The 26,966-nt window shown below is 38.1% G+C and overlaps 1 protein-coding gene across 2 annotated transcripts in view; it reads left to right on the plus strand.

Annotated features, from left to right (window-relative positions):
• The window catches only part of KBTBD3 (kelch repeat and BTB domain containing 3), a 55,997-nt gene that overhangs the window by 19,773 nt on the left and 9,258 nt on the right, over positions 1-26,966 (plus strand). The window lies entirely within an intron of this gene.

Below are 26,966 nucleotides of genomic sequence, written 5' to 3' on the forward strand. Positions count from 1 at the left end.
AGGAAGGAAGGAAGGGAGGAAAGAAGGGAGGAAGGGAGGAAGAAAGGAAGGAAGAAAGGAAGAAAGAAAGGGAGAAGACAAAATAAAGTAGGATAAACTATAGTTATTAAACTGAAAAATAAAAAAGTAAAAAAATAATTATTAAGAAGAAAAATTTCTATTTAAAAAAAAGAAAAAACAAAAAACAAAAAACAAAAAAACAAAAAAACGGGTCTGTCTAACCCTAGGACAAATGGTGAAAGCAAAGCTATACAGACAAAATCTCACACAGCAGCACACACATACACACTCACAAAAAGAAAAAAGAGGGAAAATAATAATATATCTTGCTCCCAAAGTCCACCTTCTCAACTTGGGATATTTCGCTGTCTATTCAGGTTTTGCACAGATGCAGGGCACTTCAAGTTGATTGTGGAGCTTTAATCCACTGCTTCTGAGGCTGCTGGGAGAGACCTCCCCCTCTCCTCTTTGTTTGCATAGTTCCTGGGGTTCAGCTTTGTACTTGGCCCCGCCTCTGCACCTAGGTCGTCCGAGGGCGTCTGCTCTTTGCTCAGACAGGACAGGGTTAAAGGAGCAGCTGATTCGGGCGCTCTGGCACAGGCCGGAGGGAGGGAGGGTCACGGATGCGGGGTGAGCCTGCGGCAGCAGAGGCCAGCGTGATGCTGCACCAGCACGAGGCGCGCTGCGCATTCTCCTGGGGAAGCTGTCCCGGAATCCCGGGACCCCAGCAGTGGCGGCCTGTACAGGCTCCTGGGAGGGGAGGTGTGGAGAGTGACCTGTGCTCGCACACAGGCCTCTTGGTGGCGGCAGCAGCAACCCTAGTGTCCCACAGCCGTCTCTGGTGTCCACGCCGTCAGCTACGGTTCGCGCTGTTTCTGGAGCTCCTTTACGCGGTGCGCTTAATCCCCTCTCCTCACACCCCAGGAAGCAAAGAGGCAGGAAAAAGTCTCCTGTCTCTTCGGCAGCTCCGCGCCCATTTCTGGAGCTCCTTTAAGCGGCGTGCTTACACCCCTCTCCTCGCGCACCAGGAAGCAAAGAGGAAAGAAAAGGTCTCTTCCCTCTTCGGCAGCTCCAGACTTCTTCTGGACTCCCTCCCGGCTAGCCGTGGTGCACTAACCCCTTCAGGCTGTTTTCACTCTGCCAACTCCAGACCTCTCCCTGGGATCCGACTGAAGCCCGAGGCTCAGCTCCCAACACCCGCCCGCCCTGGCGGGTGAACAGACAAGCCTCTCGGGCTGGTGAGTGCTGGTCAGCACTGATCCTCTGTGCGGGAATCTCTCCGCTTTGCCCTCTGCACCCTGTTGCTGCGTTCTCCTCCGCAGCTCTGAAGCTTCCCCCCTCTGCCACCCGCAGTCTCCGCCCGCGAAGGGGCTTCTAGTGTGTGGAAACCTTTCCTCCTTCACAGCTCCCTCCCACTGGTGCAGGTCCCGTCCCTATTCTTTTGTCTCTGTTTATTCTTTTTTCTTTTGCCCTACCCAGGTACGTGGGGTGTTTCTTGCCTTTTGGGAGGTCTGAGGTCTTCTGCCAGTGTTCAGTGGGTGTTCTATAGGAGAAGTTCCACGTGTAGATGTATTTCTGATGTATCTGTGAGGAGGAAGGTAATCTCCGCATCTTACTCTTCCGCCATCCTCTCTCCCAGCCGCTTATGTTCCTGGGTTTTCTTTAATGGCATTTATTTTTTGGTCGAACTTCTTATTTTGCTCATGCACTGTTTTTCTCATTTTGTTTAATTGTCTGTAAATCTCACTAAACTTCTTTGAAGGGATTATTCTGAAATCTTTGCACACAATTCAGAGATCTGCATTTCTTTAGGGTCAGTTTTTGGAGCTTTATTACTTTCCTTTGATGGTGCCATGTTGGCTCAGCTGTCTGCTCCATTGCTGTTGTAAGCAGGGTGGTAGCTTGGGCTACACAGCGTCCTGAGTGTTCTGATTAGTTTTTCTGGTTGAGCAGGCATGGAAGCTGTATTCAGCCCTAGGCCAGGCTTTCAATTTGCTTCCCAACTTGGGGTCTGTGTAACAGCATTCACAGCTGGTATGGCTTGCTGGCCAAGGACCTGAATCAGGCAAAACTGTGCACAAAGTTCCTTGGTCAGACAGGTTCACTAGCTGGGCTCTGCAGATGAACAGAGTCACTGGCTTGCTGCTCTTCAAGTGCTGCTGAACTGCTCTGTTTCCTGGATGCTCTGTCCAGGTTCCCAGGTAAGTGAGGCTGAGATTGTGCTCAGTAATAGGTAGAGCTAGGAATTAGCTTCCTTGCTTGGGCCAGCAGCAGCAGCGAAGCAGGCATCAAAGCCAGCAAGGGGGAGATTTAAGGTGGCGGAGGAGTAGGTGGACCTGGAGTTCATCTCTCTCCACCGGATGCATCAGGAATACATCTGTAGGTGCAATAATTCTCAGAACACTGGCTGAAAACTAGCAGAAGACCTTGGACACCAGAAACGACCATAAAGATTCCTGCATAACTGGGTAGGATGGAAAAAAAGTAGAGAGAAAGAGGAGGAGAGGAAGCGGATGGGACCTGAACCCCGGGGTGGGGGAGCTGAAGCAGAGGAGAGAGTCCCGAATTTGGGGAAACCCCCTCTCCAATGGGGAAATTGATTGGGACGGAAGGGAAGCATTTGAGGCTGTTGGAAGAGGGTGAAGCAGCCAATCTGCAGCAGACGGGAGAGAGTGAGAAATACACAGGCAGTCCGTACCTCAGCCCTACATGCCCCGGACTGGAACTTGTGTTCACAGGTGTGCAAGGGTGCTGGGAGCTGGTGTGTGGGGATTGGAGAACAGGCCCAGAGTGAGAACTGCTGTTGTCTGTGGGGAGATGGACTGAGGGAACGAGAGAGAGGAAATCTGCAGCAGGGAATGCCTATGGAGGAAGACTGGACTGCCATGGAAGCAGGGCGCTATTGCTGAGTCATACGCAGGGGGAGGAACTACTATTGTAACCTCTCTCTCCCCATACGCTGGTGCCTGCCAACGGACAATAAAAGAAGCTTGCTTAAGGCTGCCTCTTGTTTGCCAGCTGCCGAGCAATAAAAAAAGCCCACTTAGAGCTGGCCATCGCACGCCTGCTGCCAGGTGCCAGAAAAACCCTGGCCAGGGCTGGCCCCCATGTGCCTTACACCGGGTGCCAGAAGAGGCCCTCAGTAGGGCCATATCTCTTGTGCCCTTGGCCGCCAGCTTCCTGTGCATTTGGTCCTGCTGGGGCTCCTGCAATCCAAGCAGTCATACCATCTCTGCACCCGGTCCTCACAGGGGCAGACCCAAGAGTTCCAAGGCAGCCTCAGGACCAGACTCCTGTGGGTGGACCACATGCTGAGGTGGGAATAAAAGCAAAGCTGAACCCCAGGGACAGGGTGACTAAGGAAGAATATCGAAAATCTTTCTATTGGCTGTATAAGCTACAGATTAAATCCCTAGGATCAGCTATGTAGACCTTGTATCTGTGGAATATCTGAATAGACGATGAGTGTTCCCACAAATGAAAACAGTCTAGCTGGCAGCTGTGGATTCTGGGGGCAAGCACACTCAGGAATTGGGCCAGATCAGAGTTTACGTGGTCCCCACAGGGCCTACAGCAGGTCCAGAGACCAGAAGCAGGGGAGAGCCTCTTGGGGAGGCAGAGGTGGGCTGTGGCTCACGGTGTGTGCAAAGACACTTACACTGGAGACCCCAGGGAAACATAATTATTACTATTAATTTTATTATGTCTTGATTCATTCTGTTGTTGGTTTTAGCTTTTTTTTTGGTTTCCTTTTCTTCTTATTGTTTTTTTTTTAGTCTTTTGGGATCTCTGTGTTCTAGAACATATCTTTATATATATTTTTATACATTTTTGGTTTTACTTTTCTGTTCTTTGTTCTTTTTCCTTATTTTTTCTTTCTCTTTTTCTTTAATATATATTTTTAATATTTCCATTTATACTTTGTCTTTCTGTTGTCCTGGGTTGTTTCCCTTTTTTAAATTTAATTTTATTATTATTATTTTAAATCATATTTATTGGTTCTGTTTCCTTGCTTTATTCTTCACTTAGCACACTGCTTTGGTTTTGTTTTTCGGTTATGTGTTTTTGTTAGTTTCAATCCTAATTGTTTGATTCCATTTTTGAGTTCTTCTATTTGTTTCATTGTTCTCTTGCTTTATGTTTGATTTGGCTCTGTTTTTGTTTCTTTTACGTGTTTTTTTCCTTGTTTCTGTTTTTGTTTTTTTGATTTTGTTTTTACCATTTCTTCGGGGTTTTCTGTGTCTTTTTTTTTTTTTCTTTAATATATTTTCTATGTTTTTTTTTATATTTCTGTTTCTACATTGCTTTTTTGTTGTTTTGTTGTCTTTCCCCTTTCTCTTTTTAAAAAAATACTGTTTTGGTCAGTTTGTATTGTTTTTCTGCTTCATTCTTCAGTTGGCACTCTGCTTTGGTTTTGATTTTTGGATTTGGGTTTTTGTCAGCTTTCTTCTTAATTGTTTGATTTCATTCTTGGGTTCTTTTGTTTGTCTGGTTGTTCTCTTGCTGTTTGATTCATTTGGTTCTGTTTTTGTTTCTTTTCTGTGTGTGTGTGTTTCCTTGTTTCTGTTTCTGCTTCTTTAATTTTATTTTCTACCGTTTGTCTGTGGTTTTCTTAGTTTTTTTTTTTAATCCAGTTTATTGCTGGGACGAGCCACTTGCGTGGTCTTGATCCCTCGACCAGAAGTCGGACCTGAGGCTCTGGAGTGGGAGCACCGACTCCAGGATGCTGGACCACTAGAGAATTCCCAGCCCCAGGGAAGGTTCATCACCGAGAGCTCCCACAAAGGCCTCTAGCTGAATCCAAGACCCAGCTCCACCCAACTGCCAGCAGCTCCCAGTGCTGGATGCCTCATACCAAACAACAAACAGGACAGGAACACAAACCCACCCATCAGCACACAGATGACCTAAAGTCATACTAAGCTCACAGACACCCCAAAACACACCAACACGGCCCTACTCATCAGAGGGAAAAGACTCAGCTCCACCCACCAGAACGCAGGCACCAGTCCCTCCCATCATAAACCCTACACTAGAAAATGGACCAACCCTACCACAGGTGCAGAGAACAGAAGCAAGAGGAACTATGACCCTGCAGCCTAGGGAAAGGAGACTTCAAATACTGTAAATTAAACAAAATGAGAGGAAAGAAATATCTTACAGGCAAAAGAGCAAGGTAAAAACCCACAAGACCAAATAAATGAAGAGGAAATAGGCAGAATACCTGAAAAAGAAATCAGAGTAATGATAGTGAAGATATCCGGAAACTTGGAAATAGAATAGAGAAAATACAAGAAATGTTTAACAGGGACCTAGAAGGACTAAAGAGCAAACAAACAGTAATGAAGAACACAATAACTGAAATAAAAAATACTCTAGAAGGAATCAATAGCAGAATGAGGCAGAAGAGCAGATAAGACAGCTGGAAGATAGAATGGTGGAAATAACTGCCACAGAGCAGAATAAAGAAAAAAGAATTAAAAGAATGGAGGACAGTCTCAGAGATGTCTGGGACAACATTAAGTGCACCAGCATTCGAATTATAGGCGTCCCAGAAGAAAATGAAAAAAAGAAAGGGTCTGAGGAAATATTTGAAGAGATTATAGTTGAAAAGTTCCCCAACATGAGAAAGGAAATAGTCAAGTCTAGGAAGTGCAGAGAGTCCCATACAAGATAAACCCGAGGAGGAACATGCCGAGACACATATTAATCAAACTAACAAAAATTAAACACAAAGAAAACATATTAAAAGCAGCAAGGGAAAACCATCAAATAACATACAATGGAATCCCCTAAGGTTAACAGCTGATCTTTCAGTAGAAACTCTGCAGGCCAGAAGGGAGTGGCAAGATATATTTAAAGTGATGAAAGGGAAAAACCTACAACCAAGATTACTCTACCCATCAAGGATCTCATTCAGATTCGATGGAGAAATCAAAAGCTTTACAGAGAAGCAAAACTTAAAGAGAATTCAGCACCATCAAACCAGCTTTACAATTGATAAAGGAACTTCTCTAGGCAAGAAACAGAGAAGGAAAGGACTTACAAAAACAAACCCAAAACAATTAAAATGTTAATAGGAACATACATATTTATAATTACCCTGAATGTAAATGGATTAAATGCTCCAACCAAAAGACACAGACTGGCTGAATGGTTACAAAACCAAGACCTGTATATATGCTTTCTACAAGAGACCCACTTCAGACCTAAGGACACATACAGACTGAAAGTAAGGGGATGGAAAAAGATATTCCATGCAAATGGAAATCAACAGAAAGCTGAAGTAAAAACACTCATGTCAGACAAACAGACTTTAAAATACTGTTACAAGAGACAAGGAAGGACACTATGTAATGATCAAGGGATCAATCCAAGTAGAACATGTAACAATTATAAACGTTTATGTACCTAACATAGGTGCACCTCAATACATAAGACAAATGCTAACAGCCATAAAAGGGGAAATTGACAGTAACACAATAATAGTAGGGGACTTTAACCACCCCACTTACGCCAATGGACAGATCATCCAAACAGAAAATAAATGAGGAAACACAAGCTTTAAATGACACATTAGACCAGATGGACTTAAATGATATTTATAGGACATTCCATCCAAAAACAACAGAATACACTTTCTTCTCAAGTGCACCTGGAACATTCTCCAGGATAGATCACATCTTGGGTCACAAATCAAACCTCGGTAAATTTGAGAAAATTGAAATTGTATCAAGCATTGAGACAACTGAAATTGTATCAAGGATCTTTTCCGACCACAATGCTATGAGACTAGATATCGATTAAAGGGAAAAAATGTAAAAAATACAAACACATGGAGGCTAAACAATATGCTACTAAACAACCAAGAGATCACTGAAGAAATCAAAGAGGAAATCAAAAAATACCTAGGAACAAATGACAATGAAAATACAACAACCCAAAACCTATATGGTACAGCAAAAGCAGTTCTAGCAGGGAAGTTTATAGCAATACAATCCTACCTCAAGAAACCAGAAAAATCTCAAATAAACAACCTAACCTTAAACCTGAAGCAATTAGAGAAAGAAGAATAAAAACCCAAAGTGAGCAGAAGGAAAGGAATCGTAAAGATCCGGTAAGAAATAAATGAAAAAGGAAGGAAACAATAGCAAAGATCCATAAAACTAAAAGCTGGTTCTTTGAGAAATAAACAAAATTGATAAACCTTTAGCCAGACTCATCAGGAAGAAAGGGAGAAGACATATCAACAGAATTAGAAATGAAAAAGGAGAAGTAATGACACCACAGAAATACAGAGGATCATGAGAGACTCAAACAAGCAACTATATGCCAATAAAATGGACAACCTCAAAGAAATGGACAAATTCTTTGACAGGTACAACCTTCCAAGACTGAACGAGGAAGAAATAGAAAACATGAACAGACCAATCACAAGCACTGAAATTGAAACTGTGATTAAAAATCTACCAACAAAAAAAATTCCCGGGGGCAGATGGCTTCACAGGCGAATTCTTTCAGACATTTAGAGTAGAGCTAACACCCATCCTTCTCAAACTCTTCCAAAATGTAGCAGAGGGAGGAACACTCCCAAACTCATTCTATGAGGCCACCCTCACCCTGATACCAAAACCAGACAAAGATGTTCACAAAAAAAGAAAATTACAGGCAAATATCACTAATGAACATAAATGCAAAAATTCTCATCAAAGTACAAGCAAACAGAATCCAACAGCACATTAAAAGGATCATACACCATGATCAAGTGGGGTTTATCCCAGGAATGGAAGGATTCTTCAGTATATGCAAATCAATAAATGTGATACACCATATTAACAAACTGAAGGATAAAAACCATATGATACTCTCAATAGATGCAGAAAAAGCTTTTGACAAAATTCAACACCCATTTACGATTAAAACTCTCCAGAACGTGGGCAAGGAGGGAACCTACCTCAACATAATAAAAGCCATATATGACAAAACTCACAGCCAAGATCATTCTCAATGGTGAAAAACTGAAAGCATTTCCTCAACGATCAGGCACAAGACAAGGGTGCCGACTCTCACCCCTTATTCAACATAGTTTTGGAAGTTTTAGCCCTGGCAATCAGAGAAGAAAAAGAAAGAAAAGGAATCCAAATTGGAAAAGAAGAAGTAAAGCTGTCACTGTTTGCAGATGACATATTATACATAGGAAATCCTGAAGATGCTACCAGAAAACTACTAGAGCTAATCAATGAATTTGGTAAAGTAGCAGGATACAAAATTAATGCACAGAAATCTCTTGCATTCCTATACACTAAAAACGAAAATTCAGAAAGAGAAGTCAAGGAAACACTCCCATTTACCACTGCAAAAAAAAGAATAGTATACCTAGGAATAAACCTACCTAAGGAGGCAAAAGACCTGTATGCAGAAAACTATAAAACACTGATGAAAGAAATCAAAAATGATACAAACAGTTGTAAAGATATACCATGTTCCTAGATTGGAAGAATCAACATTGTGAAAATGACTGTACTACCCAAAGCAATCTACGGATTCAATGCAATCCCTATCAAATTACCAATGGCATTTTTCACAAAACCAGAACAAAAAATTTTACAATTTGCATGGAAACACAAAAGACTCTGAATAGACAAAACAATCTTGAGAAAGAAAAACAGAGGTGGAGGAATCAGGCACCTGACTTCAGACTATACTAGAAAGCTACAGTAATCAAGACAGTATGGTACTGGCACAAGAACAAGTATAGATCAATGGAACAGGATAGAAAGCCCAGAGATAAACTCACACACATATGGTCACCTTATCTTTGACAAAGGAGGCAAGAACAGACAATGGAGAAAAGACAGCCTCTTCAGTAAGTGAAGCTGGGAAAACTGGAAAGCTATGTGTGAAAGAATGGAATTAGAGCACTTCTTATCACTATACACAAAAATAAACTCAAAATGGATTAAAGATCTAAATGTAAGGCCAGACACTATAAAACTCTTAGAGGAAAGCATAGGCAGAACACTCTTTGATATAAATCACAACAAGATCTATTTTGACCCACCTCCTAGAGTATTGAAAGTAAAAAAAATAAATAAACAAATGGGACCTAATGAAACTTAAAAGCTTTTTCACAGCAAAGGAAGCCATAAACAAAATGAAAAGACATCCCTCAGAATGGGAGAAAATATTTGCAAACACAGCAACTGACAAAGGATTAATCTCCAAAATATACAAGCAGCTCATGCAGCTCAATATCAAGAAAACAAACAACCCAATCCAAAAATGGGCAGAAGACCTAAGTAGACATTTCTCCAAAGAAGACATACAGATGGCCAACAAACTCATGAAAAGCTGCTCAACATCACTAATTATTAGAGAAATGCAAATCAAAACTACAATGAGGTATCACCTCACACCGGTTAGAATGGGCATCAATAGGAAATCTACAAACAGTAAATGCTGGACAGGGTGTGGAGAAAAGGGAACCATCTTGCAGTGTTGGTGGGAATGTAAATTGATAAAGCCACTGTGGAGAACAGTGTGGAGGTTCCTTAGAAAGCTAAAAAACAGAACTACCACATGACCCAGCAATCCCACTACTGGGCATATACCCTGAGAAAACCTTCATTCAGAAAGATACATGTACCAGAGTGTTCACTGCAGCATTATTTACTGTAGCCAGGACATGGAAGCAGCCTAAATGTCCATCAACAGATGAATGGATGAAGAAGATGTGGTACATATATACAATGGAATATTACTCAGCCATAAAAAGGAATGATATTGAGTTATTTGTAATGAGGTGGGTGGACCTAGAGACTGTCATACAGAGTGAAGTAAGTCATAAAGAGAGAAGCAAATACCATATGCTAGTGCACATATGTGGAACCTAAAAAAGCGGTTCTGAACCTAGTGACATGGCAGGAATAAAGACGCAGATGTAGAGAACGGACTTGAGGACACAGAGGGGTGAAGGGGAAGCTGGGACAAAGTGAGATAGTAGCTTTGACATATATACACTACCAAATGTAAAATGGAAGGCTAGTGGGAAGCTGCTTCATAGCACAGGGAGATCAGCTTGATGCTTTGTGATGACCTAGAGAGGCAGGACAGGGAGGATGGGAGGGAGCCCCGGAGGCAGGGGATATGGGAATATATGTATACTTATAGCTGATTCACTTTGTTGTATGACAGAAACTAACACAACATTGTAAAACAATTATACTCCAATAAAGATATTTTTTAAAAAGCCAGCAAGGCTCATTGTTTGGGTCTCGCATCAGGCAGAATTGCACATTGAGTTCCCTGGCCAAATGAGATCACTGTCTTGAAAACACAAACTAAACAGCTTTTTAAGAAACTGCCAAATAATTTTCCACTAGCAATGTATGAATGGTCCAGTGTCTTTGAATCCTTTCAAGTTTTTGGTGTTATTATTTTTAATATTATATTAGCAATTCTAATAGTAATAGTTCCCTGTTGACTTAATTTTACATTTTCATAGTGGAATTCTTGGAGATATAGGGGGTTTGGTCCAGACCTCTGCAATAAAGCAAATATTGCAGTACAGCAAGTTATATGGAGTTTTTGTTTTTCCAGTGCATATAAAAGTTACGTTTATACTGTACTATTGTCTATTAAATATGCAATAGCACTATGTCTAAAAAAACAATGTACATACATTAATTTTAAAATACTTTATTTCTAAAAACTACTAACGGCCATCTGACAGCACAGGGTTGCCACAAATCATCAAAACTACAGTATCTGTAAGGTGCAATTAAATGAAGTATGCCTTTAATGACTAATGATATTGAACATCTCTTAATGTGCTTATTTGCCATCTGTATGTTCTTATTGGTGAAATATTTCTTCACGCCCTTTTCCTATTTCTTAATTAGATTGTTTGGGTTTTTGTACTGTTGAGTTTTGAGAGTTCTTGATATATTTTAGATATGAATCTTTTATCAGATTTCATTTACAGATATTTTCTCCCAGCCCATATCTTGTCTTTCCATTATCTTAACATGGTCTTTCACAAAGGAAGAGTTTTTAGTTTTGGGAAAATTCAACCTACCAATTTTTTTCTCTATTTTATGGATTATACTTTTCCTGTCATATCTAAGAACTCATTGACTAACTCCTAGTCACAAAGATTTTCTCCTATAATTTCTTCCTTCTAAAAGTTTTATAGTTTTAAATTTTGTATTTAAATTTATGATGTATTTTGAGTTAATTTTTTTATGAAGTGTGATGATTAGATCAAGGTTCTTTTTTCATTTTTTTTTGCCTGTGGATGTCCATTTGCTTCAATATCATTTGCTTCAGTACTATTCATTGAATTGTTTTGAACTTTGGTCAAAAATCAGTTGACTTTACTTGAGTGGGGCTATTTCTTAGTTATATTCTCTGTTCCACAGATCTATGTATTAGTCTTTTCACCAGTATCAGGCAGTCTTGATTACTGTAGCTATGTAAACCTTTAAATCAGGTAGACTGATTCTTCTCACATTATTATTATTTTTCAAAATTGCGTCAGCTATTCTGTTTTCCTTGTCACCCCATATATGTTTTAGAGTAAACTTTATCTCAAAAAATTTTTTTATGGGACTTTCAAAGGAATTGTATTAAACTAGTAAAATCAATATGGGGAGAATTGACATATCAAAAAATTTTTTTATGGGACTTTCAAAGGAATTGTATTAAACTAGTAAAATCAATATGGGGAGAATTGACATACTATGTTGATTTTTCTAATTCATGAATGTAGCATATCTCTCCATGTATTTAGATTTCTTTTATTTCTTATATCAGCATTTTGTAGTTTGCAGTGTACGAGTCCTGTACATGTTTTGTCAGGTTTATACCTGTGAGTTTCTCTGTCTCTCTTTCTCTCTCTCCCTCCCTCGCTATTGTAAGTGTATTATTGTTTAAATTGTGGTTTCCATGTGTTCACGACTATTTTATAGAAAAACAATTGATTTTTGTATGTTAATATTATATCCTGTGGCATTGTTGAACTTACTATATATTTATATTTATGGATTACCTGGGATTTTTCATAGACAATTTTATAGCCTATAAATAGAGACAGTTTCTTTCTTTCTTTCCAATATGTATGCTTTGTATAGGATTTTCTTGCCTTGGTGTGCTGGCTAGAGCTTCCAGTACTGTGATGAAAAGCAGTGTGGTAAGAGTGGATATCCTTGTCATTTTTCTCATCTTAGAGTGAAGGTATTCAGTCTCTTACCATTTAGTGTAATGTTAGCAATAGGTTTTATTGTAGATGTTCCTTATCAAGTTGAGGAAGCTCTTCTCTATTCATTGTTGGCTGAGCATTTTTCTTGTTAATAGGTGTTGGATTTTTAAATGCTTTTACTGTGTTGATATGATCATATGATTTTTTCTTTCATAGCATCCTTCAATGGTGGATTATATTGATATTTGAATATTGAACTACTCTTACATCCCTGGATATGGTTGTAGTATATAATTTATTTTATTTATTGCTGAACTACTTTTGATAATTTTAAAAATAATTTTTACATATTTGTCTTTTTTATTTTTGTAGTAGTGTCTTTGGGATGCTACAGTAAAACTCACTTAATAAAATTAGTTGGGAAGTATTCCCTTCTCTTTTATATTGTGGATGAAATTGTATAGATTTGGTATTCATACTTTAAACATTTGGTAAATTTAATTTATTTAATAGTAACATGACTATTCAAATTTTATATTTCATCTTGAGTGAGTTGTGGTAATGTGTTTTTTGAGGAAATAGTCTATTTCATCTGAACTATCAAGTTGTTATGTATAGAGTTGTTTATAGTATTCCTTTATCCTTTTGATGTTTTCAAGGTCTGTAATAATTCTCTTGTTTCACTCCTGATATTAATAATTTGTGTTTTCTCTCTTTTATTCTTTCTTTGTCAGTCTTGGTAGAGGTTCGTCTACTTTATTGAACTTTTCAAAGAATAAGCTCTGTTTCATTGATTTTCTCTGCATTTTTAAAATTGTAATTTCGTAGGTAATTTGCTATGTATCATTTTCTCTCTCTTGCGTACGTTGAATTTATTTTGCTCTTTTTCTAGTTTTCTTGAGGCGGGAGCTTAGGTGATTGATTTGAGACCTTTATACTTTCATAATGTAATCATTTCCTGAGATAAAGTTTTCTCTCAGCATTGTTTTAGCTACATCCCACACATTTAAATATGTTGTGTTTTCATTTTCATTCAATTCAATGTATTTTTTAAAAATTTCCTTTGAGACTTTCTCTTTGCCTCATGAATTGTTAACAAATGTGTTACTTCATTTCCAGGTGCATGGAGATTTTAATTTTTATTTATTTTTATTTTATTAAATTTTTTTTTGGTTGGAGTATAATTGCTTTACAATGTTGTGTTAGTTTCTGCTGTACAATAAAGTGAATCAGCTGTGTGTATAAATATATCCCCTTCCTCTTGGACCCCTTCCCAATTCCCCAGTCCCACCTGTCTAGGTCATCACAGAACACCAGGCTGAGCTCCCTGTGGTATGCAGCAGGTTCCCACCAGCTATCTATTTTTCACATCGTAGTGTTTTTATGTCACATCTAATCTCCCAGTTCATCCCACCCTCCCCTTCTCCCCCGTCCACATTTCCATTCTCTACGTCTGCATCTCTATCCCTGCCTTGCAAATACGTTCATGTGTACCATTTTTCTAGATTCCACATATATGCGTTAATATATGATATTTGTTTTACTCTGACTTATTTCACTCTGTATGACAGACTCTGGGTCCATCCACATCTCTACAAATGGCCCAATTTCGTTCCTTTTTATGGCTGAGTAATATTCCATTATATATGTATGTACCAGATCTTCTTTATCCATTCATCTGTCATTTAACATTTAGGTTGTTTCCATGTCCTGGCTATTGTAAATAGAGCTGCAGTGACCATTGGGGTATATGTATCTTTTTGAATTATGGTTTTCTCAGGGTATATGCCCAGTAGTGGGATTGCTGGGTCATATGGTAGTTCTATTTTTAGTTTTCTGAGGAACCTCCATACTGTTCTCCACAGTGACTGTACCAATTTTCATTCCCACCAGCAGTGCAAAAGGGTTCCCTTTTCTCCATATCCTCTCCAACATTTATTGTTTGTAGATTTTTTGATGATGGCCATTCTGACCGGTCTGAGGTGATACTTCATTGTAGTTTTGTTCTGCATTTCTCTAATAATTAGTGATGCGGAGCAGCTTTTCAGGTGTTTGTTGGCCATCTGTATGTCTTCTTTGGAGAAATGTCTATTTAGGTCTTTCTCTCATTGATTGATTGGGTTGTTGGTTTTTCTGTTATTGAGCTGTTTGTATTTTTGGAGATTGATCCTTTGTCCGTTGCTTCCTTTGCAAATATTTTCTGACATTCTGAGGGTTGACTTTTCATTTTGTTGATGGTTTCCTTTACTGTGCGGAAAGCTTTTAAGTTTCATTAGGTCCCATTTGTTTATTTTTGTTATTATTTTCATTACTCCAGGAGGTGGGTCAGAAAAGATCTTGCTGTGATTTAGGTCAAAGAGTGTTTTTCCTATGTTTTCCTCTAAGAGTTTTATACTGTCTAGTCTTACCTTTAAGTCTTTAATACATTTTGAGTTTATTTTTGTGTATGGTGTTAGGGAGTGTTCTACTTTCATTCTTTTACACGTAGCTGTACAGTTTCCCCAGCACCACTTATTGAACAGATTGTCTTTCTCCATTGTATATTCTTGCCTCCTTTGTCATAGATTAGGTGACCATAGGTGTGTGGGTTCATCTCTGGGATTTCTGTCCTGTACCTTTGATGTATATTTCTGTTTTTGTGCCAGTGCCATACTGTCTTGATTACTGTTGCTTTTAGTATAGTCTGATGTCCTCCAGCTCCACTTTTCTTTCTCGAGATTGCTTTGGCTATTTGGAGTCTTTTGTGTTTCCATACAAATCGTAAAATTTTTTGCTCTAATTCTGTGAAAAATGCCATTGGTAATTGATAGGGATTGCATTGATTCTGTAGATTGCTTTGGGTAGTATAGTCATTTTCACAATATTGATTCTTCCAATCCAAGAACATAGTATATCTCTCCATCTGTTTTTGTCATCTTTGATTGCTTTCATCAGTGTTTTATAGTTTTTTGAGTGCAGATCTTTTGCCTCCTTAGGTAGGTTTATTCCTAGGTATACTATTCTTTTTGTTGCAGTGGTAAATGGGATTGTTTCTTTAATTTCTCTTTCTGATCGTTTGTTGTTAGTATGTAGGAATGCAAGAGATTTCTGTACATTAATTTTGTATCCTGCAACTTTACCAAATTCATTGATGAGTTCTAGTAGTTTTCTGGTGGCATCTTTAGGATTTCCTATGTATAGTATCATGTCATATGCAACCGGTGACAGTTTTACTTCTTTCCCAATTTTGATTTCTTTTATTTCTTTTTATTCTCCGATTGCCATGGCTAGGACTTCCAAAACTGTGTTGAGTAAGTGTGGCAAAAGTGGGCAACCTTGTCTTGTTCCTGATCTTAGAGGAAATGCTTTCAGTTTTTCACCATTGAGAGTGATGTTGACTGTGAGTTTGTCATATTTGGCTTTTATTATGTTGAGGTAGCCTCCCTCTATGCCCACTTTCTGGAAATTTTTTATCATAAATGGGTGTTGAATTTTGTCAAAAGCTTTTTCTGTATCTATCCAAATGATCATATGTTTTTTATTCTTCAATTTGTTAATATGGTGTATCACATTGATTGATATGTGTATATTGAAGAATCTTTGCATCCCTGGGATAAATCCCACTTGATCCTGGTGTATGATCCTTTTAATGTGCTGTTGAATTCTGCTTGCTAGTATTTATTTGTTCAAGATTTTTGCATCTATGTTTATCAGTGATATTGGCCTGTAATTTGTGTGTGTGTGTGATATCTTTGGTTTTGGTGTTAGGGTGATGGTGGCCTTGTAGAACAAGTTTGAGAGTGTTCCTCACTCTGAAATCTTTTGGAAGAGTTTGAGAAGGATTGGTGTTAGCTGTTCTCTAAATATTAGGTAGAATTCGCCTGTGAAGCCATCTGGTCCTGGACTTTTGTTTGTTGGAAGATTTTTAATCACAGTTTCAATTTCATTACTTGTGATTGGTCTGGTCATATTTTCTATTTCTTCCTGGTTCAGTCTTAGAAAGTTGTACTTTTCCAAGAATTTGTCCATTTCTTCCAGATTGTCCATTTTATTGGCATATAGTTGCTTATAGTAGTCTCGTATCATCCTTTGTATTTCTGTGGTGTCAGTTGTAACTTCTCCTTTTTCAATTTTATTGATTTGAGTCCTCTTTTTTTCTTGATGAGTCTGGTTAAAGGTTTATCAATTTTGTTCATCTTCTCAAAGCACCAACTTTTAGTTTTATTGATCTTTGCTATTGTTTTTTTCGTTTGTATTTCTTTTATTTCTGCTCTCATCTTTATGATTTCTTTCCTTCTACTAACTTTGGGTTTTCTTTCTTCTTCTTTCTCTAGTTGCTTTACGTGTAAGGTTAGATTGTTTATTTGAGATTTTTCTTGTTTTTTGAGGTGAAATTGAATTGCTATAAACTATAAACTTCCCTCTTAGAACTGCTTTTGCTGCATCCCATAGGTTTTGGGTCATCATGCTTTCATTATCATTTGTTTCTAGGTATTTTTTAATTTCTTCTTTGATTTCTTCAGTGATCTCTTGGTTATTTAGCAGTGCAGTGTTTGGCCTCCATGAGTTTGTGTTTTTTACAGTTGGTTTCCTATAATTGATTTCTAATCTCATAGTATTGTTGTCAGAAAAGATGCTTGATACGATTTCAATTTTCTTAAATTTTCCAAGGCTTGATTTGTGACCCAAAATGTGATCTATCCTGGAAAATGTTCCATGTGCACTTGAGAAGAAAGTGTATTCTGTTGCTTTCACCTGGAATGTCCTATAAGTATCAATTAAATCTATCTGGTCTATTGTGTCATTTAAAGCTTGTGTTTCCTTATTTTCTGTCTGATTGATCTGTCCATTGGTGTAAGTGGAGTGTTGAGGTCTCCCACTGTTATTGCGTTACTGTCGATTTCCCCTTTTTTGGCTGTTAGTATTTGCGTTATGTATTGAGGTGCTCCTATGTTGGGTGCATAAACATTTATAATTGTTCCATCTTCTTCTTGGATTGATCCCTTGATCATTACATAGTGTCCTTTCTTTTTTCTTGGAACATTCTTTATTTTTAAGCCTATTTTGTCTATATGAGTATTGCTCCTTTGGCTTTCTTTTGATTTCCATTTGCATGGAATACCTTTTTTCCATCCCGTCAGTTTCCATTTGTATGTGTCCCTAGGTCTGAAGTGGGTCTCTTATAGACAGCATATATACAGGTCTTATTTTTGTATCCATTGAGCCAGTCTGTGTCTTTTGGTTGGAACATTTAATCCATTTTCATTCAAGGTCATTATAGATATATGTTCCTATTACCTTTTCTTTATTGTTTTGGGTTTGTTTTTGTAGGTCCTTTTCTTCTTCTCTTGTGTTTCCTGCCTAGAGAAGTTCTTTTAGCGTTTGTTGTAAAGCTGATTTGATGGTGCTGAATTCTCTTATCTTTTGCTTATCTCTAAAGCTTTTGATTTCTCCATCAAATCCGAATGAAATCCTTGATGGTTAGAGTAATCTTTGTTGTAGGTTTTTCTCTTTTATTACTTTAAATATATCCTGCCCCTCCCTTCTGGCCTGCAGAGTTTCTGCTGAAAGATCAGCTGTTAACCTTATGGGGATTCCATTGTATGTTATTTGTTGTTTTTCCCTTGCTGCTTTTAATATTTTTTCTTTGTGTTTAATTTTTGTTAGTTTGATTAATATGTGTCTTGGTGGTTTCTCCTAGGGTTTATCTTGTATGGGACTCTCTGCAGTTTCTGCACTTTGGTGGCTATTTCCTTTCCCATGTTAGGGAAATTTTCAACTATAATCTCTTCAAATATTTTCTCAGACTCTTTCTCTTTTTCTTCTGTAACCCCTATAATTCGAATGTTGTGTGTTTAATGTTGTTCCAGAGGTCTCTGACACTGTCCTCAATTCTTTTCATTCTTTTTTCTTTATTCTGCTCCTCAGCAGTTATTTCCACCATTCTATCTTCCAGCTCATTATTTGTTCTTCTTTCTCAGTTATTCTGCTATTGATTCCTTCTCGTGTATTTTTTGCTTCAGTTATTGTGTTGTTCATCACAGTTTTTTGTTCTTTAGTTCTTCTAGGTCCTTTTAAAACATTTCTTGTATTTTCTCAATCTATGCCTTCATTCTATTTCTGAGATTTTGTTTCATCTTTATTAGTATCATTACTCTGAATTCCTTTTCAGGTAGGTTGCCTATTTTCTCTTCATTTATTTGGTGTTGTAGGTTTTTACTTTGGTCCTTCATCTGTAACATATTTTTTTGTCAACTCATTTTTTTAAATGGGTGGGGCTTTGTTCCTGTCTTACTGGTTGTTTGGCCTGAGGTTTCCAGCACTGGAGTTTGCAGGCTGTTGGGTAGAGTGGGGTCTTGGTGCCGAGATGAGGATCTCTGGGACACCTCACTCTGATTAATATTTCCTGGTGTCTGAGGTTCTCTGTTAGTCCAGCGGTTTGGACTTGTTACCCCCACCTCAGCAGCTCAGGCCTGACCCCCAGCCTGGGAACCAAGATTCTGCAAGCTGTGTGGCATGGCAAAAAAAAGAAAGAAGAAGGAGTATGACATCGAGAAATAAAAAATAAAGTGAAAGTAGAAAAATAAAAAATATACTGGAAAAACTAGAATTATAAGTGAAACAACAACAACAAGGTAAAACAGAACCAAAACAGAAAAAAAAAAAAAAAGAGGCAGGGAACAAACCAAAAGGAGAACAATCACAAAGAGTAAAAGATAAAATTAGAAAAATAAAAGACTTATTAGAAAATATAAAGATATAAATGATACCACCACAAGGTAAAACAGAACCACAACGTTTAAAAAAAAAAGAACGAAAAAAATGAAGAAAAGAAAAAGGGGCTGGAAAAAACCTTGGCTTGGGCCGCAGACCTTAGATGGTGGTGGGGTTTAGGGCGGGGGCTGGCTCTAGACTCAGGACCTGCACAGCCAGAAAGGACAACACGGCTGGAGGGGGCCTCAGAGCGTGATTAGAGTGCAGGGGCAGGGTTTGGGCTCAGCGCAGCCAGTGGTGGCCTTGGTATGCAGAGGATCAGGTCCAAGACCTCAGCAGGCTCCATATGGCCCAGGTGGGCAGGGGAAACACTGGCTTTGTTCCTTTCTGATCCTCCAATCTCCCAAGGGTCTCTCTGCATCCTCGTTGCTCCCCTCCCTGTGGGTGGGCACTCTAGGTGTGGGAACCCCTCCCCTCCCCCAGCTGCCCCTCAGGGGCATCCATCCCATCCCGCCTCCATTTCTCCTCCCCCACGCCACATCCTACCTGGTTTCTTGGGGGTTCTTCCCATCCCCTTCAGTGTCCGTTGCCCCTCACAAGTGCCTGGTAGGTGCCCTAGTTGTAAGGAGACGTGAACTCTGTGTCCTCCTATTTTGCCATATTGACTCCACCCCCTCAGATTTTAGTGTTAACCTTTTTCTTAATTGATTTCTAGTCTCATTTCATTGTGGCCACATAACATAATCTGTGTGCCTTCAATTCTTTTAAATCATTTAAGGGTAGGTCAGGATATCGTCACCTTTGCTATATGTTTCATAGGCACTTGAAAATCATGTGTATTCTGTTGATTAGATTCTGTTGGTTGCTGGTGTTATTGAGTTCTTGTGTATCATTGCTGATTTATTGTGTTCTTGTTCTATTAATTTTAGAGAGAAGGACATTCAGGTCTCTAGCATTATAGCTATAATAAATGCATTTGTCTGTTTTTCTTTTCAGGTCTATCAGTTTTTGCTTCCCATTACTGCACCTCTTTTGTTCGATATGTACACATTTAGGTTTGCTATGTCTTCTTGCTGGATTGACATTATGTGATATATCTCTTTGTTCCTGATACTTTTCCTTGTTGATGTCTACTTTACCTGATATTAATATAACCACACCTGTTTTCTTTTAATTCATGCTTATATAGTATATCTTTCTCTATCTTTTGACTTCCAACCTACTTATATCATTCTGTTTGAAGCGAGTTACTTTTAAGAAGTATAAAGTTGGGGTTATTATTATTAATTTTTAATCTATTCTGCTGATCTCTGTCTTTTCATTGGTGTGTGTGTGTGTGTGTGTGTGTGTGTGTTTACCATTTACATTTAGTACAGTTATTGAATATGTTAGTACGTAAGTTTGCTTGTGTGTGTGTGTGTGTGTGTGTGTGTGTGTTTACCATTTACATTTAGTACAGTTATTGAATATGTTAGTACGTAAGTTTGCTTTTTGGTTGTTTGTTTTCTGTTTATTCTGTTTTTAATTTCTCTTTTTTCTTTTTTCTGCCTCCTTTGGGTTACTTGAACCTTTTTTAGGATTCCATTTTCCGTTTTCATTCTGCTATAATGATTCTGGGTGTATCTGTTTGTATAGATGCTTTAGAGGTTGTTCTAGGAATTGCATCATTTACATATATACACGTATACATTCAGCCCTCCATATCTGTACGTTCCACATCTGCACATTCAGAGGACTGAGCGTGCTATGCCAGCCATTTAATATAAGGGAGTTAAGCATCTGAGGAGTTTGGTATTGGATGGGGAGGCGTGTCCTGGAACCAATCCCCTGTGGTTACCAAGGGACAACTATGTAATATATATATGTGCATGTATATAATATATACTTTGTAATTGCTCACTGAGGTTTTTCTATGATGGCTGCCTTAAAATTCTTGGCACATAATTCTGACATCAGTGTCATCTCACTGTTGATGTCTGTTGATTGTTTTTTCTTATTTAATTTGATATATTCCTGGTTCTTGGTTTTATTGAGTATTATGTAAGACTCTAGATCTTATTTAAATCTTGTATTTTAGTGGGTCTTTTTTGACACTGCTCTTGTTGGTTTAGGTTACCACCTCATTGCTGCCAGGTTGAGATGGAAGTCCAGACTTTCCACTATACCTCTGTTGATACCTAGGAGAGGAAGGGCTCCTTTCTACTGCTAGACAGAATTAGAAGTTTAGGCTCCCCTCTCTGCATCCTCTGATACCAATCTCAGCCTCAGATTATCCTCTGATAACAAAAGGCACCTTGTTATTGCTCCTCACGTGGTCTCCAGTGACATCATTGGGGATGGCCTTGTTGCTGCTAATCGGTAGTGGAAGTCCTGATTCTTTACTCGGCCTCTGACTCTACTCCAGCCAGGAGGGGGTGGAATGCCATGTTACCACCAGGTGGGGGTAGAAGTTCAGGCTCCCCACATGCCACATGATTGCCACTGATTGGGGGGGGGGGTTGTTGGTGCCCACTTGTTACCACCCAGAAATGATTAATGTCCTGACTCCCCACTCAGCCTTCTCCGACACCATTCCTTTGGGGGAATGGGAGGAGGAGAGCTGAGGCACCTCATTACAGTCTGGCAAGGGTGGAATTCTTGGCTTTCCATTCCACTTTTGCTGACATTGGTGGGATAGAGCCCCAGTTTTTTTGTGGTGTTTGCCAAAACTTTTCTGTCTTGCTAGGTTGCTCTTTTTCCTGGTCCTTTGCCTAAAGAGATCATGTTTTTCTTGGATCTCTTTATTTGTGTGCCCATTGGTGTTCAGTGTTGTCAGCTTCTTCACTATCTATGATATATTAGGCAAAAATAAAACCCAAGGAACTCATCACTGTCTTGTTCCTTGGGTCTGAAGTTCACTAGCCAGCCTGCCTGTTTCTCTCCACTTCTCACAGGCTCTGTATGTTTGTGATATATATTTTTATATATGTCCAGGGTTTTTAGTTGTGCTTAGCACGAGAAACAGGGAAAAGTATGTCTACTATACTTTACTAAAGCAGAGGTCTCATTTTTTATAGGAGTAATATTTATAAGAATTAAATTAAATGCTGTGTGAGACCCATGGCCCAGTACCTGACACATGGTACTGGCTCTATGAATGTTAGCTCTTATTTTTGTCATATATGTCTTTCTTATTCAGAATGATCTTAAATTGTCATGGTAAGTTTTGACCAGTACATTTATGGTTGGATCTTTTGAGCACTAAAATTACTTTCTGAGCTTTCATTTGATATTAAGATCCAGGGTCAGAATAGTATTGAAAAGAGCATGGACTTTGAGTGAAACAAGCATGTTTCTGTTAGTTTTGTGTCTTACACCTTATTGTTTAATCTCAGCTTCAATTTCCCATTTTGAAAAAGTCATTATTAATACTAATCTTAAAGGATTATGAGCATTGAATGAAATAGCTGTATAAATTACCTATTATAAATTCTAATATTTTCAGGTTTGTTATATCACAAATAAACTATGAAAATTGAGTCTCTAACCATTCATTTGCTTATCAATGTTTACCTGTTAACAGAAATGAAAGTTTTGCCATATAGTATTGTTCTCTGATTTGTTGCTTTAAAGGTCCAAAATGATTCTCTTTGATGGGGATGTTAAGTGCTTAATTTAGATTGTTGTAATCATTATCAAAAATTTCCCTCCATATCTCCCCTTTTTTGTCAGTGTATTAACATGCTCAAATTTCTCCCATCTAAAGCAAAACAATATTTCTTAGAATTGCTCCTCTAGTCCCAACCTCACTGAACTTAAAAGAAAAATTCATACAAAATTTGTTCGTTATTCCCTCTTAAAATCACTGTAATCTGGCCTCTCCCCACCCCACCCTCAAATCATCAGTGACTTCAGTCCTTACCTTACCTAATCTCTGTCAGCTTCTGATATTATGGGAACTACTTCATTCTTGAAATTCTCTTCCTTTGTCTTCCACCATCTTTCCTAATTTTCTTGCATTTCTCTTCCTGTTTTTTGTGAGTTTTTTCTCAGCTGTAGAACTTTTTCACCTGTATATACTACAGATTGTATTTTCCATTATATTTTCAGTTTGTGTAAACCATCACCTGGTATGTAGCAGATGCTGCATAAATAATTCTTCAACTTAAATTGTCTATCCCTTAAGATTAGTTATCCTTGGTGTTCCATCCTTGGCCCTCTTCTCTACTAATTCTACTTATTTTCCTTGATTGATTTTTATTAATTTCAATGGCTTTAGTTATCTTGTGGATCAGTTCCCTCTTTCCCTTTCATATATTTTCCAGTGCCCTTTCTCTTTGATTGTGCTTATAATCATTGATTAAGTAAAGTCTCCATGTAGAAATTCACTCAAGCCTAATTGACAAAATAGGACATTTCAGCTTCTCTGCTTGACCATTCTACATAGAGTAAACATGAAGGGCTTTAACTTTTAACCACTTTACAAAAGTGAATACCTGTGTGTAATGCTGATGTATTAGTTGATACTTGAAAATTTCAAATAAAGCCATTTTACTTACATTACTAGTTAGAGAAATAAAAATTACAATATACATATATCATTGGTTTCACTTCTTATCTGTGAACTATGAGCCTCAGTAACTGACTTAATCCAAGTTCCAAATTATTTATATATGTATTATAACTTGGTATAAATAATTAGGTATAAATTATATATACACATACAGTGATATTTAAACATATTGCAAACCATGTTGCTTTTATTCAACGTTGTACAGGAGGTCTTAGCTACTACTGTAGTACAAAAAGAGAAATAAAATTGGTAAAATATAGGAAAGAAAAGCAACCTTGATATTTACAAATGATGTAATTTTTTGTGCAGAAAACAGTAGAGAATCAACAGATAAATATTTAGATTAATAAATGTGTTTATTGAGTTGCTGGGATTAAAATTAATATTCATCAATTAAGATAATCCTATTTGTTGTAATAGCTACATCTCAGTGGCTTAACAAAATTAAATTTTTTTTTCATTAAGAAAAAGTGTTTGGATTTTTAAAAATTGATATTCTCATTACCAATGCCAGTGAACATGCATATCTGTCCCATTAGATAGTAAGCTCCATGAGAATAGGAGCCACATCTTTGTTACTCACTGCTATATTCTTAGCAGAATGATCTTTGTAAAATGTAAATCCAGTGGTATAATGCCACTCCTTAAAAGTTTTCTAAATATTCCTCATTACCTATAGAATGAAACCCAGGCCCCCTTGCATGGTGTGTAAGACTTTGCATGAGCCATTCCCTATTTACTACTTAAGCTTTTTTTACCCTATCCCCTGTCCTCAACTTTGTATTTCTCCAAAGGGGCCATAATAACTCTTATCCATGCCTTTGCATTTATAACTTAATTTTTTCTCTTGGAAATGTCTTTCTCACCTTTGGTAACCATTTTCCTTCTTTTTTTTTTTTTTTAACAGCTCAAGTACTGTACTCATCAGGATGGCTTCCTCAATCCTCTTCCCCTCTCTCTTTTGTCCTTTCCACCCCTGAAAGCAAGTCTGAATGTTGTCCTTCCTCTCTGCTTCCATAGCACTGCTCATATCTCTATTATGACCCTTATACAGTTTACTTATTTCTTTCCACACTAGCCTATAAACCTGTAAGAGCAGGGACTCTGTGCCTCATTTATCTTTATATTCCCAAATGTATGCACAGGTTTGAAACCCAGAAGATTTTAAATAAAAGTTTATAGAATAAGAAAGATCAGTGTTGAGGCTGTTGGGGCAATTCAAGTGAGAATGATGAGAGCTTAAACTAAAAGAATGGCAGTAGGGATGGAGAGAAGTGGTTTTAAAATGGATGTATATGGTTGGTGAAAGACGGCTTCCAAGTGTCTAGCTTGGGAAGTTGGAAATGTCTTTCTCTCCTTTGGTAACCATTTTCCTTCTTTTTTTTTTTTTTAACAGCTCAAGTACTGTACTCATCAGGATGGCTTCCTCAATCCTCTTCCCCTCTCTCTTTTGTCCTTTCCACCCCTGAAAGCAAGTCTGAATGTTGTCCTTCCTCTCTGCTTCCATAGCACTGCTCATATCTCTATTATGACCCTTATACAGTTTACTTATTTCTTTCCACACTAGCCTATAAACCTGTAAGAGCAGGGACTCTGTGCCTCATTTATCTTTATATTCCCAAATGTATGCACAGGTTTGAAACCCAGAAGATTTTAAATAAAAGTTTATAGAATAAGAAAGATCAGTGTTGAGGCTGTTGGGGCAATTCAAGTGAGAATGATGAGAGCTTAAACTAAAAGAATGGCAGTAGGGATGGAGAGAAGTGGTTTTAAAATGGATGTATATGGTTGGTGAAAGACGGCTTCCAAGTGTCTAGCTTGGGAAGTGTAGCGGCCGTTCATCTAGATGAGAAATAGAAAAATAATAGAGTTATGGGGGGGGAACCAACATGATACTACTTAAATTTTGGTAGTTTCCAGTGGTAATTATGACCACATTAAAGAATTGGAAAGTAGAGATACCCTTAAATGTCCAATAAAAATGCATTTTAAAATTAAGTTGTAGAGGGGCTTCCCTGGTGGTACAGTGGTTGAGAGTCCGCCTGCCAATGCAGGGAACACGGGTTCGTGCCCCGGTCTGGGAAGATCCCACATGCTGTGGAGCGGCTAGGCCTGTGAGCCATGGCCGCTGAGCCTGCACGTCCAGAGCCTGTGGTCTGCAATGGGAGAGGCCACAACAGTGAGAGGCCCGCGTACCGCAAAAAAAAAAAAAAATGTAGAAAAAAATTTTATGTATACACGCACATACATAATCAATCACATACAGAATGAAAGTATTATGAAACAAGTATTCAGTATCTACCCAAATCATTTCCTTTATCTCTCCCTGATTAGATGGCTTGGAAGTCAGGGTAGTAATTTCTGCTGTAGATTGTCCCATGTGGATCAAATATCCTTGTCAACACCTATAATCCTAAACTTTGAGGGAACTTTTAAAAACCCAGAAGAATCTAAGCTTATAGGAGATAAATTTATTTTTCCATCTTCAGTATCCAACTTCCTCTAATAAAGAAGGATTTAAATACATATCTTTAAATGGATGAGAATTCAGAGTAGTTCCAGTGGGTGTGTAAGTGATAAGGACTGAGTCTTTCAACCAATTCTGTGATTCTTCGAGGCAGGCCATGGAGAGACCCTATATTGCTGTTACAGATTATTGATGCTCTAGCCCATTGCTAGACTTGAGAAATAGACCAGGAGTAACACCCTGGCCTCATTGTGTTGTTGAGAAGATGCTTTGATCCTTTGCACCGCACTAACTCATGTCTATCTAGTGTAGATCATGCTGGTTACCTGCTCTGTTATACTACCCTTTGTGTAGTATAAATACTTCCTGGCTAGTCCCTTTAAGTATTCCTTTCTATCATCATGGAATCAGAAAGAGGAGGCTGGCTCAAGTCTCCACCAGTTGTCTCTCTTCTTTTCATTGATCCTGATACTCCATATAAAACTACTTTGCAATGATAGCTCTTATGTTCAGCTTTTCTCTTAAGCCCTAGGAATTATTAGAGAACTACTTCTGCTGTCCCTCCCCCTACCACCTTTTAAATGTAAACATTTTGATTAATGTCATTTAAATGATTTCTTTGGCTTTTATGTTAACTTTCTAATAGAAAATAAATACTATTATTTATTTAGCACATAGTAAATGCTAAATTATTTATTATTTTTAATCTTCTCAACAACACAACTAGATAGGTAAAGTTTATCCTTATTTTACAAATGAAGAAAATGAAAATCAAAGATCAGAAGTTACTTGCCTCAGATATATCACAAGTCTATTACTGAGCCAGCACTGGAACTCAAGTCTATCCTCTTCTAAAGCCCTACTCCTTCTGTTTCATATTACATCATACCCCTGGGAAGATATATGATTTTATAGTTATTAGAAAAGGAGGAAAAGCATGTAATTTTATAAACATAATTTTACAGGTGACTTAAGAAGTATGCCTTGTGAGGTGAGGAATTACTGGGATATTCTTTTTTTTTTTTTTTTTTTTTTTTTTTTGCGGTACGCGGGCC

Source organism: Physeter macrocephalus, chromosome 16 (assembly GCF_002837175.3).
Source record: "Physeter macrocephalus isolate SW-GA chromosome 16, ASM283717v5, whole genome shotgun sequence".
Lineage (NCBI taxonomy): Eukaryota > Metazoa > Chordata > Mammalia > Artiodactyla > Physeteridae > Physeter > Physeter macrocephalus.